This window comes from Humulus lupulus, chromosome 3 (genome assembly GCF_963169125.1).
Source record: "Humulus lupulus chromosome 3, drHumLupu1.1, whole genome shotgun sequence".
In the NCBI taxonomy this organism is placed as follows: domain Eukaryota; kingdom Viridiplantae; phylum Streptophyta; class Magnoliopsida; order Rosales; family Cannabaceae; genus Humulus; species Humulus lupulus.
In genome coordinates, this window is record NC_084795.1 from 56743494 (window position 1) to 56763710 (window position 20217).

Genomic DNA, 20217 nt, shown 5'->3' on the forward strand with positions numbered 1-20217 from the left:
TTATAGGATATAAGTTGTGAATAGCGGGATATGAGGCAAAGGACAAAATTGCCCTTGTGAACACTTGATGAATAGGTTAGGGGCAAGGAGCAATTTGGTCATTTCCATCCAATTTAGGATTTGGTTGGCTGGAACCCCTTAGATGACTTAGGTAACTTAAGGAAAAATAATCTCAGCAGCCCTCTTTCTCTCTCACATTTTATACTTCTTCACTTGGAGCTTTGGGTGGTCTGAATCAATTTGAAGGAAATTGGCTTGGAAGGAAGGCTTAAAACCATGGAATTTTTGGGAGCAATTATCACTTGAGTCATACAGTTGAGGTAAGGGTTTTGAATTGAGGTTCTTATGTTAGTTCTATTGATCTATTGAGAGTTATGGTGTTTTGTATGTTTGATAGTTGTGAGGATGAGCTTTGAGATTATTGATGAGTTTAAATATGATAATAAGTTAGGCTTTATTGCTGGAAAGGGTTGTGTTAATTGTGGGAAGTGAGTTGGAAGGTTGGGATAGAATTGGGTGGTTTTTGGTTGGGTTCGGTTAAGAGAAAAACCCATAAATTATGGGTTCGAAGGGCTGGACCACGACCTTGTTCTTGGTAAGTCGTGGCCCTATGGAGCAAAAAGGAGTCAAGGGGGCTCGGAGGCAGAGGCGGGATGCGGCGCCTCAGGGGAGCGCTGCGACGTGTGTTGGTTTTCCAGGGGGGGGGGGGGGGCGAGCCTCTGACTTAGAGGCGAGCTGCAACATGGGTCCTTAGGGTCGTCGGGAATTCGACATCCCGGAGGCTAAGATTTGATCTGGAAGCTTTTATTCTCCTGTTGTTGATGGAACCCCTTATTATGGTTATGACTAGGTCTACACTAAGGGCTTGAATCAGGGATCGTACTCAAAGGACGTCGCTAGTAACATGCATACGGATCGAAGTTAAGAAAATTGCACCCATTATGTGATTGTGTGGTTAGATTTTAGTCAATCATGGATATGGTTATGATTAAGGCGTTGGCTATATTAATGAACATTATTATAATTATATTTGTGGATATCTGATTAGGTACTCTAGAATGCACATAATTATGATTATGCCTATGACTGTTGTTTGAATTTATTATAATGCATTGTAATTGTTGATATGTATGCTATATGAGATATATGATTGTCTGCCATGACTGGGAAGCTCAGTTTATAAACCAAAGGGTTATTAGGATGTTAAATGAGGATCGAATTATTAGTCGAGGGTATATTGGACTTCGAAAGGCTCGTCTTATAAGTCGAGGGTCCTAAAGCTTCGACTTACAAGTCGGGTGCGTGTGAGGCTTGACTTATGAGTCAAGGACTTAAAGGACTTAGTTTATAAGCTGAGATTGGCATTATGAACGTGGAGTGTAGGCCACCATGGCTGGGCCACCCTTGGAGTGCAACATGCACTTGACTGGCTCAGATGCCAACAAATTGAAAGGAAGTGCGACACGCACTTGCGTGACTCAATGGTTGCTGATTTGTATAATAACTTCATCAGACTCAGTTATTACTAATTGATAGATGTATTACTCTGTGAACTGTTTAATGTGTTTTCTTGCAGAGTCTTTTGGCTCACAGGTGCTTCGTGGTGCAGGTAAAGGCAAGGAGAAGCTCAACCAGCCATGAGTCGGAGGGCAATAGCAGTGATATGTACATATGCAGTCCGCTCAACCACCACGGCCGAGATGCTCAAGGGAACTAGGATTAAACCCAACTTTTGCTGCCTAGGTCGGCTTAAAATGTTACTTGAGTGTTGTAACCAGCTTTTAAACTGATGTTTTTTGGGATCCCATGTAAAGAACATGCTTTTATTTTATTGAAAATGCTTATGAGTTGACCAAAAGTTTTAATACCTAAACCTTTAGTGGCTTAATCACACATGTAGTCCAAATGACTTGTTTAGCAAGTCTAGCACTGGTTTTAAACACACTTGGTGACAGACCCTAATTAGCATGGCGTTACAGCCACCCCATCGACCAACTTAACCCATAAACATCAGAAATTTGCATGGACTGAAAAATGTGAAGAGAGTTTCCAGACCATGAAAGATAAGTTGATTTCTCCACCTATCCTTTGTGTTCCCACTGAGGTCGGGAAATTTGTTGTGTATTATGACGCATCAAAGAACAGATTGGGATGTGTGTTGATGCAAGATGGGAAGGTGGTACCTTATGCTTCCAGAAAACTCAAGGATTATGAGCAACGGTATCCCACTCATGACCTTGAATTGGCATCAGTACTGTTTGCACTAAAGATATGGAGACATCACCTATATGGGGACAAGTGCGAGATGTACACTGACCACAAAAGTCTGAAATACTTTTTCAGGCAAAAAGAATTGAATATGAGGCAGCAAAGGTGGTTGGAATTAGTGAAGGATTACGATTGTGAAATTCTATACCACCCAGGCAAGGCCAATGTGGTTGCAGATGCTTTGAGTAGGTGGGGAAATGGGAATGTCTCAGCACTACGTGCAATAGAGATGCCTCCCCAGAAAGAGATCATAAATGCCAGCATTGAAATTGTGATGGGAAGTTTTGCGAACCTAACATTGCAATCCTCCGTACTAGAACAAATTCAAGAAGGACAGAAATTAGATGAAGCCTTAGTGAAACATGAGGCGTTGGTACAAGAAGGTCGCAGCAGCGATTTTGCAATATCTAATGGTGGATTGTTAAGATACAAGGATAGGATTTGTGTGCCTGACAATGGTGAAATTAAGGAAAGTATTATGAAAGAAGCGCATAGAACACCATATTCCTTGCACCTAGGGTCCACGAAAATGTGCCAAGACCTTAAGGCGTAATATTGGTGGCATGGAATGAAGAGAGATATTGCTGAGTATGTTGCTAGATGTTTTACATGCAAGCAAGTCAAAGCAGAACACCAAAGGCCATTGGGGTTGCTTCAACCGCTCCAAAATTCCTGAATGGAAATGGGAGGAAATAGCAATAAATTTTGTGGAAGGGTTACCCAGAACAACTAAGCCGCACGACTCTATGTGGGTAATAATAGATATACTCACTAAGTCTGCCCATTTTTCTGCAAGTCAATACCACATACTCGGCGGACCAATATGCAGAATTGTATGTAAGTGAGATAGTGAGACTTCATGGGGTGCCAAAGTCGATAATTTCTGATTGAGGGCCAGTTTTCACATCGAAATTTTGGAAAGGGCTATAGAGAGCTATGGGATAAAGACTAAAGTTTAGCACCACGTGTCATCCTCTGACCGATGGGCAGTCTCAGAGGACTATACAGATTTTAGAAGACATGTTGAGGTGTTGTGCTTTGGACTTTTTAGAGTCTTGGAATCGATACTTACCCCTAATGGAGTTCTCTTATAATAACAGTTACCAATCTACTATTGGGATGGCTCCCCATGAGATGCTTTATGGGCGTAAGTGTAGATCTTCGTTGCACTGGGATGAAGTTGGGGAGAAGCAAATTATAGGCCCTAAGGCAGTTAGGGAAGCCAGTGAGGCGATTAAGAAGATTCGCCAAAGGATGCTTACCACGTAGAGTAGGAAAAAGAGCTACGCTGATCTTAAGAGAAGGGACATCGAGTTTTCAGTGGGCGAGTTTGTTTTCTTGAAAGTCTCGCCGATGAAAGGTGTTATGCACTTTGGAAAGAAAGGGAAGTTAAGCTCTAGATATATAGGTCCATTTGAGATTTTGGACAGAGTTGGGCAAGTTTCTTACTGTTTGGCACTGCCCCCAGTATTATCCGAAACACATAACGTCTTTCACATCTCGATGTTGAGTAAGTATGTGTCGAATCCCTCTCATGTTTTAAGTTACGAGCCGTTACAACTGAAGTAGATCCTCAGTTATGATGAACAGCCTGAACGCATTATTGAAAATGGAATCAAGGAGTTGAGATCCAAAAGGATTCCACTAGTTAAGGTCCTGTGGAAGAATTGTACCGAACAAGAAGCAACATGGGAGTTGAAGGAAGACATGAAACAAAGATACCCTGAATTATTTGGTAGGAAAGAATTCCGGGACGAAATTTCTTTTAAGGAGGGTATATTGTAGTGCACCAAAAAAAAAATTTAGTTATTAAAATTTTGTTGTTTTATTTTATTTAATTGTTTAGTGTGGTGAATTATTTATTTATTTATTGTTGTTCGTTTAAATTAATTGTTAGAATTAGTTGGTAGAATTTTTGTGAAATTTTTTGTTAAATGATATTTATTAATTTATTTTTAAAATATGATTATTTGAGTTATGATTGAATGCACTAAGGTGCATGGTAGGTAGTGATGCACCCTAGTTATTGTGTGTGTAGAAGTGCATTGTAGCATGATGCACATGTGTAGAATTTTCTACACACTTTAAAGTTGCCTTTTCGTGGATTTATTGAATTAATTAGAAAGAAAAAATAATAATAATGGGAAAGGGGCCTTGGTTGTGGGTTGTGTATTGGGAAATGAAGGGGATTTATTCCATTTATATTTTTTAAGAAAATAAATTAAAATTGGAAGACAAGGGCTATTTTGGGTAAGGATGTGATCATCTTTTATTTTCTACCAATTATGATAAAAACAAATAAATAAATAAATAATTAAGACAAAATAAATGAAAAATATGGAGAAAATAGGAAACTTACCTTTTCTTTTAATTGGACCATTATGAGAGAATTAGGATAAAGGGGGTAGGAATTGGAGAAGAGAGCATTTTGCTCTTGGGCTGCCGAGTTTTAGAGAGAGAGGGGTGTGAGAAGGAGAAGATGAAAGAAAGGAAGAAGAAGAATAAGAGATAAAGCTAGGGTATGACTCTTGTTTTTGCTTTATGATTTCTTCCTTTTAATTATCGTATGTTGATTATGGTTATTTCTAATTGTTAGTGTTCATCTTCTTCTCCATCTTGATTTTCGAAAAACCCTAGGGTATTCAAGAGAGGTTGCCTTTTGGGTGTTGGTTCTTGTGTTCTCGCAAGGAAGGTATTGGACTCCTCCCTCAACCTTGTGTTGATTGTTGTTTTCTTGGGGAGATTAAAGATTTATGAATTGTAATAATATGTTGATTGTGTCCTATTATTTTGTTAGTGGTATGTTATTTTGATCATGCATGAAGGGTTTTGTGGTTTAATGCTTGAAGAGGATTTGGTGTTGATTTTCTATGTATGATGATTGATGATATTTTATGATTTTATACATGTATGTTTCGGCCTATGCATGTCTAGAAACCCCCTTTATGTTTTGTTATTGTTATTTTGATTTGTATGTTAGATTCATGCTCTAGGACCCCATATTAAATTTTGGCATGATAATTTAGACTCTTGTTATAGAATCCATGAAACTTGGAAAATATGTTTATATTAATATGTATCAATAAGTTATTGTAGGTATTAAAGACGATAGTAACATGCTAGGATGCATGTGGAAATAAATGAGAATTTTGTTTAATAGTTAATTCTTCAAGGTTTTGGTTAAAAGGGTATAATGCATGATGAAGTTGTTAATTTTTTGTTACCCATGCATATTAGGAACATGCTTGGGTTAGTGAATTAATTTAATAGATTTAAACATGTATGATAATGATGTAAATATTTTGAACGCGTGATGTAAAGATAGATTTTTGTTTTGTTAAGAGTGCTGATTTTTGGTGTTTAAGTTGTTAGTATATGATGAAAATAATATTTTGGATGTTTAAATAATTCTGCTAATGTTTTGATGTTTCAAGAAATTAAATGGAAGGTTTTAAGATGCCTTGAAATGATATTTTTGCACAATTAGTTACCTACATATTTTTTCTTTATTTTTGGAAAAATATTCAATTTTAAACCTAAAAATGGTGATTTTGAGAATATATTAGTTACTGGAAATTTAATAAAATTGTGAAGTTGTGTTTTAAAATAAAATGTGTTTTGTGTACATGGTGAAATAAATCAACACCCTAACCCATGAAAATATTAAAAGTGGTATTTTTAGTCTGACTATGAGAGTTTATATTAATAGTTATGTTTTCTTGAGAAAAATGGTAAAATTAATTTTACTTGTGATTTTTAAATAAATTTAATCATGGCTGAAAGTTTAGTTAAATATTTATAAAAATAATCATTGGATTTTCACATATGAATTTATTCTATTTTAAATTATGTCTTTAAAAATAACACAAGTAGAATTATATTTTTTCACATCTAAAATAAATGTTTCTCAGATTAAATTTATAAATTTGATAATTGAATTATAAGGTTATTTTCTAAGTAAACATGTTCAATTATAAGTATTTTACATAATTGTTAGTCTTTGTTATTTTATGAAAATTAAAAGAGATTAATGGAATAATTATATATTTTTAAATGTTTGATTAAATTATTTTTATAAAATAAAAAGAATACTTTGGATGATTAATCAACTTGAGAATTTTGAAGAGATAAATAATGGTAATCAAAGTATGTTACAATTTTATTATTTCCACAACGATAGAAGTAAGACGAGTAAAATCATCGTTTTTAACGCCACTTTTACACAACGTTTCCATGTATCATGTCGCATGCAATTTCACTTTTATGTTAAAAAAATATGTCTATTATGCAACCATATAGTTTTTATAGAGAGACCGTGCATGTAATATAGGTAGAATGTCCATTATTCATTTAGGAACTTATGTGTAAATATGGATTGTTTGGATGTTGTGAATAACTTTCACCATGTGTGCATTGCCCAAGCACACATGAGTTATATGAGTGGGCAAAATAGAGTTTATGTGATGCAAAGGAATGTTATTTTGATTATGGTATAGGCTCATTCCGAAGTTGTCGTTTACTTAGCTTGGACCTAAGGTAAGGAAGTTAGATAGAATTTTGTTTGTCTATGCTATGAATGGTAATATCGTTGGTATGAATGAGAATGTAATGATTTATGTGTTATGAATTATGAAATGCTTTGTTATCTTAATATGACTAGATTGTATGTCATTTTGAATGTTGTTTGATATGAATGGATGTTAGCGTGATGAACGTGACACATCAAAAAGGGGTTGCTAAGGATATGAAGATGTCACCCGAGTTACTAAGGATATGAAGACGTAACTCTAAGGGCGGATGCACCGAGGTTATTCAAGGACAAGAGATCCTATTTACCTCCAAGGGTGACATCGACAAGTTAGCCTGCCATGTTCACTAGGATATGCTGTTATGTTATGATGATGATGATGTTAATTTTTATACTTATGTTTACGATATTGCTGCTATAATGACAATGATGCTATGATGTATGAAGATGTATGAATGTGAATGTGATTGGTTGTGATTTACTTGTTTGTTGTTTGTACTTCCTTGCTGGGCTTTTAGCTCACCCCCTTACTTTCCCTTCCAGGTAGCAAATAGGTTTCTCTAAGGCACGTGTGGTGATGTGGAGAGTTCTATCGTCGTGGTGTGTATAGCGTGGGGCATCCTATGGACGAGAAACGTTCAGTTTTAAACGCCATTTCCTTTTAATAACTTTATGTTTAATGGGATTTTTTTTTAAATTTATCAATGGGACTTGAACTTTTAGTTGTTTTAGAACTTTGTTTAAAAAAAAACTAATATTTTTCTTTTTAAACTATTGGACCCAACATGCATGTTTTTAGCAAGATCCCATTGGGATTTTTATAAGAAGTGGCTTTCTCTTATAAACCAATGCTTATGTGAATGTTTTACAAAGCACTAGACTATGGCGTATTACACGGTTGGCCAACATTTCCTTGTAGTCAACCTTACTAGAGTGGATCAAAGAGGGCCAGTTGGTGGATGCACAGTTACAGGAGGTTAGAGAGAATGCCTTAGCGAGAGTTGCTAAAGATTATTCTATTTCTGAGGTTGGTTTACTGCGGTATCAGGGTCAGATTTGTGTTCGGAATGATGTGGGGATTAGACGAGAGATATTAGATGAATCGCATACAACGCCATACTCACTGCATTCAGGTACCACAAAGATGTATTAGGATCTACGGATGTTGTATTGGTGGCCCAGGATGAAGAAGGATGTGGTGGAGTATGTGGCCAAGTGTTTGACGTGTCTGTTAAGAATAGTGTTTGCTCTGTATCTGTAATTAGCACCAGTAATTAGTTAATCAGCTTTCCTTTAATTATCATTAAGGTAGTTAATTAACAATTGATTGTACAAACAGTTTTCTGTTGTAATTGGTCGGGTCCTCCCCAACACTAGGGCCACATGTCCTTCTCTAATTGGTGACTGTAATCCTTTACCAGAGTATAAATACAATATGTTCTCTCAGCCTCCACTGTGCTGAGAATTTCCATTTACACCTATCTGCCTTTTTATAGTAATTTCTCTTGGTATCAGAGCCAGGTTGGCTCTGTCCCCATGTCCTCTCAGTCGCAGACCCCACAAGCCACTACTACGGCTGCAGCAGGTGCTGCAAGCCCACCGGTCTTAGCCCCACAAAACTTTACTCAGCCATTCAATACACTCAACCAGCCTTTTCCATTAAAGCTTGACCGAAAGAATTATGTCCTATGGAAGACCATGGTGTCCACAGTCATCAGAGGCCACCGTTTGGACGGGTTTATCAATGGTACCCGACCCTGTCCACCTGAATACATTCCAGCACAAGCATCAGCAGAAGGTGAACCAAGTTTTGGCGTGACTATCAACCCAGACTTTGAGCAATGGATAGTTGGAGACCAGCTATTGATGGGGTGGCTGTATAACTCAATGACTGAAGGAATAGCTACAGAGGTGATGGGGTACGAATCTGCAGCTGGATTATGGAAAGCTTTGAAGAACCTGTATGGAGCTCATTCAAAGTCGAAAATGGATGAGACAAGGACCCTAATACAAACAACCAGAAAAGGCTCTACACCCATGGAGGAGTATCTTAAGCAAAAGAAAAACTGGGCAGATTCTTTGGCTCTGGCAGGGGAGCCATACCCAGAAAACCAACTGATCTTTAATGTAACTTCTGGGTTAGACATTGAGTATTTGCCCATCGTACTGCAAATAGAGGCCAGATCTTCAACTTCCTGGCAGGAGCTACAAGGTATACTACTTGCCTTCGACAACAAAATGGAACGCCTCCAGAGTTTAAGCATCAACAACAATACGAGATCCGGTCAGTCACTGGGTTCGCCAAGTGCTCATCTAATGAATCGGACCTCCTTCGGAAATTGTGAACGAGGAAATTTCAACTCTAGTCGTGGGTCATCCCAAAACAACCCAGGTGGTTTTCGCAGCAACTATAACCGAGGAGCAAACAACACTGGAAAAGGTCGTGGTGGTCGATCTAACGGACCCAAACCCACGTGCCAGGTGTGTGGAACATATGGACATTCGGCAGCAATTTGCTACAACAGGTACGACGAATCCTATATGGGTTCAGACCCGAAGATGGACAACCAGGAAAATCAGAGCCAAAACCAACAGGCAGTTGCGTACATTGCATCGCCAGACGTAGTTGATAGTGAGGCGTGGTTTGTGGACAGTGGAGCAAGCCATCATGTTACTGCTGATGACAATAATTTGGGTCAAAAACAAGAGTATGGTGGTAAGGAAAAGCTGGTTATAGGTGATGGTAAACAACTACACATCTCTCATGTTGGTACAGGAGTCTTAAATACTGCTAATATGTCGAAATCTTTGCTGCTTGATAACATACTCTTGGTTCCGAAAATTGCAAAAAATTTGGTCAGTGTATCTAGCTTAACATCTGATAATGATGTATTTTTAGAGTTTCACTCTGGTTGTTGTTTTGTGAAGGACAAGGTCTCAAAGAAGGTGCTGCTGGAAGGAGTGCTTAGAGATGGTCTCTTTCAGCTCAAATCATCATCCAACAAATATGTTTGTCATCAAACACACTCTCAGTATTTTTTTGGTGTTTCAAATGTGTCAAAATCAAGTGTTGCTAAGCCAACCAATGTGTATGTTTCCAAGAAAGATGTGTGGCATAGGCGTTTAGGCCACCCATCCTCAAAAATTCTCAAAGCTGTCTGTGATTCCAACAATGTAAAACTGTCCAAAAATGAAATAGAAAGTTTTTGTGAAGCCTATCAACTTGGGAAGTCACATGCCTTGCCATTTAAACTGTCTTCTTTTAGAGCTTCTAAGGCACTTGATTTGATCCATACTGACCTGTGGGGACCTGCCCCAATTGCATCAAATACAAATTTCAAATTTTACATCCACTTCATTGATGATTTTAGTAGATACACTTGGTTTTATCCTTTGAAACATAAGTCAGATGCACTCAATGCTTTTGTTGAATTTAAAGCCTTTGTTGAAAACCAATTCGAAACCAAGATCAAAAGTATCAAATGTGATTGGGGTGGTGAATATCAAGTGTTTGAAAACCTTGTTAAAACAAATGGCATCCACTTTCAGCACTCTTGCCCACACACTTCAGCCCAAAATGGAAGGGCTGAAAGGAAACACAGACACATAGTAGAAATGGGGTTAACACTCCTTGCTCAAGCAAAAATGCCACTCAAATACTGGGTAGATGCTTTTCAAACAGCTGTGTACCTAATAAACAAACTTCCAACCCCTATTTTACACGACAAATCTCCCTTTGAAATACTCTACAATAGAAAGCCAGATTACAAACAAATAAAAACTTTTGGTTCAGCTTGCTACCCGTGTATAAGGCCCTACCAAAATCATAAATTTCAATTCCACTCTTTAAAATGTGTTAACGTGGGGTTCACTGATACATATAGGGGATATAAATGTCTAAGCACCACTGGCCGAATCTATATATCCCGAAATGTGATTTTTAATGAACAAGAGTTTCCCTTAGAAACTGGGTTTCTAAACACTCTAGCACCAAAAAAACAACTCATTATACAAAACGAATCCTGGTCACAGCTTCCAAATTTTCAGTTTGGTCCTTACAGCAAAACAGCAACCAACAGAGCTAACTTCTCACCATCTCGGGCACCTCCTGAATCACCTCCAGCAGCAGCACCTTCGCATCAAGAGGTTAGCCATTCTCCTTCCCTAAATTCTGACTTTGACACATTTCACCACGGGGTAGTTGTCCCTGAGACAATCGAAGGTGCATCTCAAAATGAAGAAAATTCAGTCAAGAATACTGGGCGTGCCGAAGAAGATACAAACAGACCCGATTTATCAAAGGAGACAGCAACAAGCAACAAACAACCATCTCACCCAATGATAACCAGGGCTAAGTCAGGAATTTTCAAACCGAAGACCTATTTGAGTACATCGAAATGGACAGCAGATGAGGCGGAACCGAAAAATGTAACAGAAGCTCTGAAACATGATGGGTGGAGGAAAGCTATGGAAGATGAAATAGAAGCATTTAAAGCCAACAAAACATATTCACTTGTTCCTCAGCAAAGCAATCAAACTTTGATTGGTTGCAAGTGGGTTTTGTGAATAAAAAGAAACTCAGATGGGTCCTTCCAGAGATATAAGGCACGTATGGTAGCAAAGGGGTATCATCAAAGAGCAGGTCTGGATTATGGTGAAACTTTCAGTCCAGTGGTGAAGGCATCTACAGTCAGAATAGTTCTAAGTATTGCTGTTTCAAGAAACTGGGAGATCAAGCAAATAGATATAAATAATGCCTTCTTAAATGGGCATATTGAAGAAGACATATACATGTGCCAACTAGAAGGTTTTGAAGACCCAAGCAAACCAGATTATGTGTGCAAACTGCACAAGTCTTTCAATGGACTTAAACAGGCTCCAAGAGCTTGGTTTGACAAGTTGAAAGGCACATTAACGGAGTGGAAATTCCAAAACTCCAAAGCAGATACTTCTCTGTTCTTCTACATAAACAACGGGGTAATAATCCTAGTTTTGATCTATGTTGAGGATATTGTTGTGACAGGTAACAACAATCAAAAATTGAATGAGTTTATTATGCTACTGAACAAAACATTTGCACTCAAGGACCTCGGTGCTCTTCAATTTTTCCTTGGCATTGAAACTGTTCGAAACTCTACTGGATTGTATCTGACCCAAACAAAGTACATAGAAGAGTTACTAGAAAGGAACAACCTGAAGCACTTAAATCCGTGCCCAACACCAATAGCTTCAGGCAAGAGTCTCTCTCTAACTGACGGAAGTGCAATGGTTAATCCCACGGTATATCGAAGCTTGATTGGGGCTCTACAATACCTATGTCATACTCGGCCTGATATAAATTATGCTGTGAACTCTCTCAGCCAGTTTCTCAAAGCACCAACAGACGTTCATTGGAAGGCAGCTAAACGAATCTTGAGGTACTTAAAAGGAACCCGAACACACGGCTTACACATATGCTGCAGTGAGAGGATGAACATTACAGGATACTCTGATGAAGATTGGGATTGCAATGTTGATGACAGGAAATCAGTCAGTGGCTATTGTGTGTATTTGGGGGATACATTTGTCTCGTGGTCTTCTAAGAAACAAGGAGTGGTGTCCCGATCCAGCATAGAATCTGAATACAGTGCTCTTGCACATGTTAGTGCAGAAATAACATGGATAGAATCTTTGCTCAAGGAGCTGAAATTTCCTCAACCCGAAAAACCAATCACCTAGTGTGACAATACAAGTGCAAGTGCTCTAGCTTCAAATCCCGTCTATCATGCAAGAACTAAACATATTGAGCTTGACATCCATTTTGTTCGTGATAAAGTACTCAAAGGAGACTTGGAGGTTCGGTACATCCCATCTGCAGATCAAATAGCAGATTGTATGACTAAAGGGCTATCGCATACACGGTTCCACTATCTCAACTCCAAACTCGGTGTGAAGTCCTCACCCTCTCGTTTGAGGAGGGACATTAAGAATAGTGTTTGCTCTGTATCTGTAATTAGCACCTGTAATTAGTTAATCAACTTTCCTTTAATTATCATTAAGGTAGTTAATTAACAATTGATTGTACAAACAGTTTTCTGTTGTAATTGGTCGGGTCCTCCCCAACACTAGGGCCACATGTCCTTCTCTAATTTGTGACTGTAATCCTTTACCAGAGTATAAATACAATATGTTCTCTCAGCCTCCACTGTGCTGAGAATTTCCATTTACACCTATCTGCCTTTCTACAGTAATTTGTCTGTGTCAGGAGGTGAAAGCTGAGCATCGGTGACCAGCGGGGTTGCTTCGGCCTTTAGGTATTCCCGAATAGAAATTGGAGGATATTACAATGGACTTTGTGGAAGGTTTACCCAGGACAATGGGGCTTCATGACTTGGTGTGGGTGATAGTGGACAGATACACCAAATCAGCTCATTTTCTTCTGGTGAAGACGACTTATACGGTGGATCAATATGCAAATTTGTATGTGAGGGAGATCTTACGTATCCACGGGGTTCCTAAGTCTATAGTGTTGGACCGAGATCCTATCTTTACCTCTATGTTTTGGGGAAGCTTGCAGAAGGTTATAAGGACTCAGTAGAAGTTTAGCATGGCCTTTCATCCTCAAACTGATGGACAGTTTGAGAGGATGATTCAGGTGTTGGAAGATATGCTTAGGGAATGTGTGATCAACTTTGAAGGATCTTGGAGTAAGTATCTCCCGTTGATTGAGTTTTCATACAAAAATAGTTATCAATGAACGATTGGAGTGGCTCCATATGAGATGTTATATGGGAGGCGATGTAGATCACCCATTCATTAGGGTGAGATGGGTGAGAGGAATTATTTTGGACTAGACATGATTCAAGAGACTAATGAGGCTATCGAGAAGATACGAGCGATAAACGCTTGCTTCACAAAGAAGGCAGAAAAGCTATATTGATCCTAAGCGTAGGGACATGGAGTTCCAAGTAGGGGACCACGTGTTTCTGCGAGTTTCATCACTGTGAGGGGTGAGAAGGTTTGGGAAGAAGGGCAAGTTGAGCCCTAGATTCTTTGGACCGTTAGAGATCCTGAAGATGATCAGACAGGTGGCTTAACTGTCGCTATTGACCAACGATGACAGTCGACTAACTATCGTATTTGCCTATCTCGGCGTAGGAGTAGCTACGCCGACAGTTATTAGGTCTCGCTGTTGCTGGCTACGCCGATAGTTATTAAGTGTCGCTGTTGCTAGCTACACCAAATGTTATTAAGTGTCGTCGTTGCTGGCTACGCCGACAGATATTAAGTGTCACTGTTGCTGGCTACGCCAACGGTTATTAGGTGTCGCCGTTGCTGGCTACACTGACAGTTATTAAGTGTCACAATTGCTAGATATGCCGATAGTTATTAAGTGTCCTCGTTGCTGGCTATGCCGACAGTTATTAGGTGTCGTCGTTGCTAGCAACGCCGAAAGTTATTAGGTGTCGTTATTGCTGGCAACGCCGACAGTTAATAGGTGTCGCGGTTGCTGGCAACGCTGACGATTTTTTTAGGACGCGCAATGCGGGCCCTTAAATGTTATACTTTAAATTTTTAAAAAATTAATTTATATTTATTTTAAATTAAAAATTATTATTTAAATGAAACATTTGTATACAAATCTAAAAACTTATAGATTATTATAAGAAATTTTTTTACAAGGAGCTAATTATATTAACAATTTAATTGACTTCTTTTTTTTAAAAAAAAAAACTAACTTTTACAATTGAAATTAATCTATATATTACATACAATGGTAGAACACAAAAAAAACTATATACAAAAATAAAAACCTCACTGTACATAATTTTTACAAACAAGAAAGAAAATAATACCCAACAACTTGAAGAAAAATTTCTTATTGGCTTGGTTCTCTTATATAATTGTCTTAGTTCTCTTAAATATGCAAGTAGAGTTTTAGCCTACAATACAAAATAAACACCATTAAAGTCAAACAAAAACTAAAATAAATTCCAAAACCCATAAGAACTTCCAAGGCATAATCAATATGATATATCTGTTCTTGGGATTTTAAACAATAATTATGATTAAATTGGAATACTGCAATTATTACATCACAAGCTTAGATAAGGCCCCATGAAGTTATGGCCAATGTGGTGAAACATGTAGAGACAATTATTTTCACTCTAAATTTTAACAAAGACAGACACTCTGGGAGGTCACAAATCAGAGTTTGAATACAACAAACAAGACACGCTTATAAATTTTGGTTCCTTTCTTTCTTGAGTTGAAAGAGAATCAGCTGAGTTCATCACCACTCGCCACTAACACTAAGAAGAGAAGCTGAACAACTCCTTCACATGCATGAGTCATGCCTCATTGATGGAAATGTAGAATGAAAATTATACAATAATATATCAGAATGAAATGAATGTAGCAGAAATATACCAAACAAACCATACATAAACCATAACACTTTTCTATCTGAAATAGCTAAGTGTAAGTCTATGCCCCACATAACTCAGAATAAGGTAAAAATATATAACAAATAATTAAACCCCACATAAATTTATATCAACTAAGTAACTAATTCAAGTACTTTACTTTGTATGTAAGAAGATACTTCAACTTAGTGAAGCCATAACAAAAAGCAAGAGAATAGCCGAAACTAGTTTCTGCGGTGCAATTATAAACATCAAATGTACAACTCTTCAATAATTAAAAGTAAAATTAAAAAAAAAAATTAATGGCATGTAAAATCTAACAAAACTCAATCAGTGGTTGCATGTGTGCCTAAATATAAATAGTATCTGACTGAAAAGAGAATCCAATAAAAAACGAGAAATTAATATACATATATAACAACATGCACTGTGTAGGTAATATGCATCAAATTCTAAGTCCATAGTACTTAGCAAGAAAAGAAAAGATAATCTAGTTATAAACACTACTGCAAAAATGGGATTTTCTGACAGTTTTTAACTGTTGCTATTGAGAAATTTTAATTAGAATTGATTTATGTTTATCCCATGAATTAGTTATGTAATTGCTTTCCATATGAATTATTGTATTTTTCTAGTCACCAATTCTATGATTTTTCAGCTCTCTTATTGCAAATGTCTCCAATTTTGTGTTACGAATGTCGGAATATGTTTCTATTATGATCATAAAGCATAAAGACTAATAAACTTTTATTAATTCACAGTTACAACTTCAGTCTTTGATGAAAATCTTGTGTGCAACAAAGCCTTACTACATCAGATGTGTGAAGCCAAACAGTGTGGCTGCAGTTGTCACTCAGTGTGGCTGGAGATGCAGAGTTGCAAGAAAAGAACTCAGAGAGCTCAAAATGGCATGTTATATATATATATTTATATTCTTTCAACTCAATGTAATCTGGTTTCATGTTAATTGGGGAATACTAAGTGATAATGTTTTGTCAAATTTATTTAGGCTGCTAGAGAAACAGGGGCTCCTAAAGAAGCCAAGGACAAATTGGAAAAGCGTGCGGAGGAGCTTACTTGGCGTTTACAATTGGAGAAGCAGTTGAGGGTAGTTATTGCTTTCTATTTTTCCCTCTTCATTTTACATCATCTAATTTTCAATTTTTTTCATTCATATCATTAAAAAACTTGAAATTCAAAATATAAGAAACTTAGTTTCTTCCAATAAAGAGATTCAGAGAAATATGAGGAGGCCATTCAGGTTTATGTTGCTGAGCAAACTAAGAATGAGGAATTGACTAGGAAGCTTGAAGTTGCGGAGAAGAAAGCATGTTTGAAAGCTTGAAGTAGTCAAAATATATGACTACTTGAGCTCTATTGGAATATAAATGAAAGTGAAACGTTAATCTTTCATAATCTAAATCATTCATACTATTTTTATATAATTTAAAACGGATAGCACTTTCCCTATATTTGTAACCTAACCATCTGTCAATATCAATTCAAATAATTCAATCAATTAAAACAACAACAAAAATTGTCTTCCTTATATCTGCCCTAGCATGCAATTATATATATCACAGAGCCTGCTTTACTAAGACATACAAGTTCTCAACCTTCCGTTATCACCGTAGCACACAATTATAATCTGAGAACCTAGTTCACTATAGATGAATATTTTGATATTCAAACTCCTCTAACATACACTTGTATAATATTAAAAAGAATAAAAGAATATACCTCTGAATATGTTTAAACAATTAGAATCCAAATTAAGACATACAAGTTTTCAACCTTCCATTATCACCACAACACACAATCAAATTAAACAATTAGAATATACCTCTCTCTTCCTATACATTTTAAATATACATATAATTATAAAAAATGATTGTATTCAATTTTTCTATTAGTTATTATGAATTTTCGTATTTCGTATTTCTAATTTTCATGTATTTATGCATTATTTCATCAAGTTCTTTGTTATGATTATTGAAATATGTACTCACTCATGTCAGTACTTAATTGTTAAAAATTTATGACTCTCTCTCTCCCTGGGGATCTGATAATAATGGAGGTTTATATAAATATAATATTATATATTTTTTTAATTTGATTTTCCAGCCTTTCTAATTATCAGATCCAAAATACTTGACCCCTTTGATAACCAAGCTCAAGCTGTTGACTTATCAATAATCAGATCTAAACTTGGTCCAATCCATATTTGAGACACGTTTGATAAATATATTCATGTATTCTTTGTTTATATATATATGGAGACCCTTTTCTAAAGGTGATATGGTGATTGGTCAGTACTTCTGACCATATTTCCACAACCTTCAATATCCATGCTTTAACATATATATATATGCATCGTAACAGAAACAGAGTATATACAAGAATTGATCAACTTAATAATGTATACCCACACACATATACATTTATAAAATTCAGATCCAAATAAACAAGTGAAAAACATGTTCATTTTCGACAGAAAGAAAGTGGAAAAAGCTGGAGTACTTACTAGTTGCTGGAACTGTATTTGTATTCTTGGTTGTTTGTTTTCAATTAAGATTATTTTGCATCCAGCCAAACAGCTGCATTAAAACAAATCAAGACCACCACAGTGGTTTCTTTTATTTTGTTTATTAATATCTTCTACCTGTTCTTAAATATGTTCTATAATTGACATAGTAAATAATAGTTTCTTTTTCCCCTTAACCAAAGTAGTTAATAGAATCGTATTAATTAAAAAAATATATACGTATTTTATATGAAAGAGACATACTGATTAATCCTATTTACAATTACATAGTAAGTAAGGATCTAACAATTTCAGAGTGGTCAGTATAACTAGGATTGTTATGACGTATTTCAACGTATAATCGAACTGTAAAGAAAAGAAGAAAAACATAGTGGGGAGTACGACACACACATATATATATGGCTTTGATATACAATCAATTAGGCATATAATTAATGCCATAATATGTAAAATTAATTAATTAATTAATGGAAAAGATCTCATGATAAGTGTTAATATAAAGAAGACTAAGTGCACAAATTAAATGGAACCAATCTGAAATACGCATGTGCATTTTATCAAACACTTTGTGTGCAACTCAAAATCCAAACTAACTTTTAATTTACAACCACAAATTCAGGTCCTTAATGGATAAATGAATGAATGAATCAAGTCTATATGCGCCAGGCCTTCATATGATTATATATATATATATTAATCTAGTGCATCTTTAGTCTTTTCTTTTTATATATGATGGTCTTTTATATGATTATATATATACATATCATATGTACATACCTAATTCACAATATCAACAATAGTCTACGACTACAATATTCAAATAAAACATAAAAGAAAGAAAAATTACTCATAACAATCCATCAGCAGTATAAACTAAATTAAAATAGTGAATTAATTATGTCAGGTCAAAATAGAATCTATTACCCCTTAAATTCGAAATAATATTCTCACTTGATGACATTTGTTTTCCAACATAATAATCCAATCAATGAAGTCCAACCCAGTTTGAGTTGCCATCTTTTGAACCTGCGAAATACATAAAATTAATCATGCTATTGATTCCCATCAAAATTCTAGCAATGACCACAACAAGACAAAAGAATATAGTCCACAAACGTACCTAGTTGATAGAATACAAGGCTAACTATGGTTTACTACCATATGAAATTGCTTTGCGTAAATCCATTCTCTTAAAAAATTCTAGAACTCAGCAGAAGCACAAAGTGTTAGATTGTAAACATCATTTAACATTCAAAACAGATTGTTTACAATCAATCCAATAACACATTTTATCTAGAGCATTGACTCAGAGTCTAGAGAGCATACCTCCCATATTGCCAATCCCTTCTTGAGCCATTTCCTCCCTTAGCAATCTTCCAAATCACCTACAAAACAAGTGAAAAATGCAAGAGGGACCTAATGGATAGAAAACCCTTACCACAATACCACTCGTACCTCAACTTTCACCCATACAACATATATATATTATGCTCTTATACCTTAAGATGTATTAGAGGGCTAATTGGGCTCATTATATTATGAAGTGGTGAACTATAGTTTAATGGGCCAACACATAGTCATTAGGGTGCCACCATGTGCCTCTAATGCAATTAGTAAGTGTAAACCATCCCATTATGGTTATTGGTAATTAGTAGGCACTTTAGTTAATGGTTGTGATTATGGAATAATATCTATGATTATATTAGTCCATAACAATAATTCTAACATTCTCCCACTTGGACAATATAATCAAACCACCATAATATTTTCTAACACATATATGGCAATCAAATAAATCATACATAAATTTATACCGATAGGATACAAATATTACATATGACTTGGCCATGTAGACATTTAAATATCATAACAACCATTAACTCTCAAACCAAAACATGCATGAGGTATGATAGATTGAGACTATGGGCATTCATCTCCTTTTGTACAAGTCACTTCGATGAACAATAATATATACATATATAAACATATATACGTAATAGCAACAATAACAAGTGACTTCAATTATCATTATGCATGTTTAGAACAAAACACAAGCTATAAGCAATCCATACAAAATACTAGCATGTTCAATACATAAATAACAAAACTCCCACTGAGCTCAACAAGCTAGGCTCCTCACAATCCCATCCGGACAACGTGCTCTAAAAACACACATACAGGTAAGCCTTTCGTTGGTGGGTCTGCTAACATGCTAGTGGTAGGCGTGTACTCAATAGAAATGAGGGACTCAACGACTTTCTCTTTAACAAAATAGTACTTTATATCAATATGCTTTGAACGAGAAGTACTCCTAGTGTTCTTAGAGAAATCTACTGCTGCGGAGTTGTCACAATACAATTTCAGCAGCCTCGAAATAGAGTCTACAACATTCAATGCTGAAATGAAATTCCGCAGCCATATTGCTTGACAAGTAGCCTCATAACATGCCATATATTCTGCCTCCATCGTAG

The 20217-nt window shown here is 36.2% G+C and overlaps 1 long non-coding RNA gene across 1 annotated transcript; it reads right to left on the reverse strand.

The window, feature by feature from the left end:
• Nucleotides 1-14740: 14740 nt before the first annotated feature.
• Nucleotides 14741-19251, reverse strand: LOC133822720 (uncharacterized). Its single transcript, XR_009887979.1, has 3 exons — nt 19073-19251; nt 18867-18946; nt 14741-18772 (listed from the first exon to the last, which is right to left on the reverse strand). It is a non-coding gene; the product is annotated as an uncharacterized LOC133822720 (long non-coding RNA).
• Between the last annotated feature and the right edge of the window lie 966 nt (nt 19252-20217).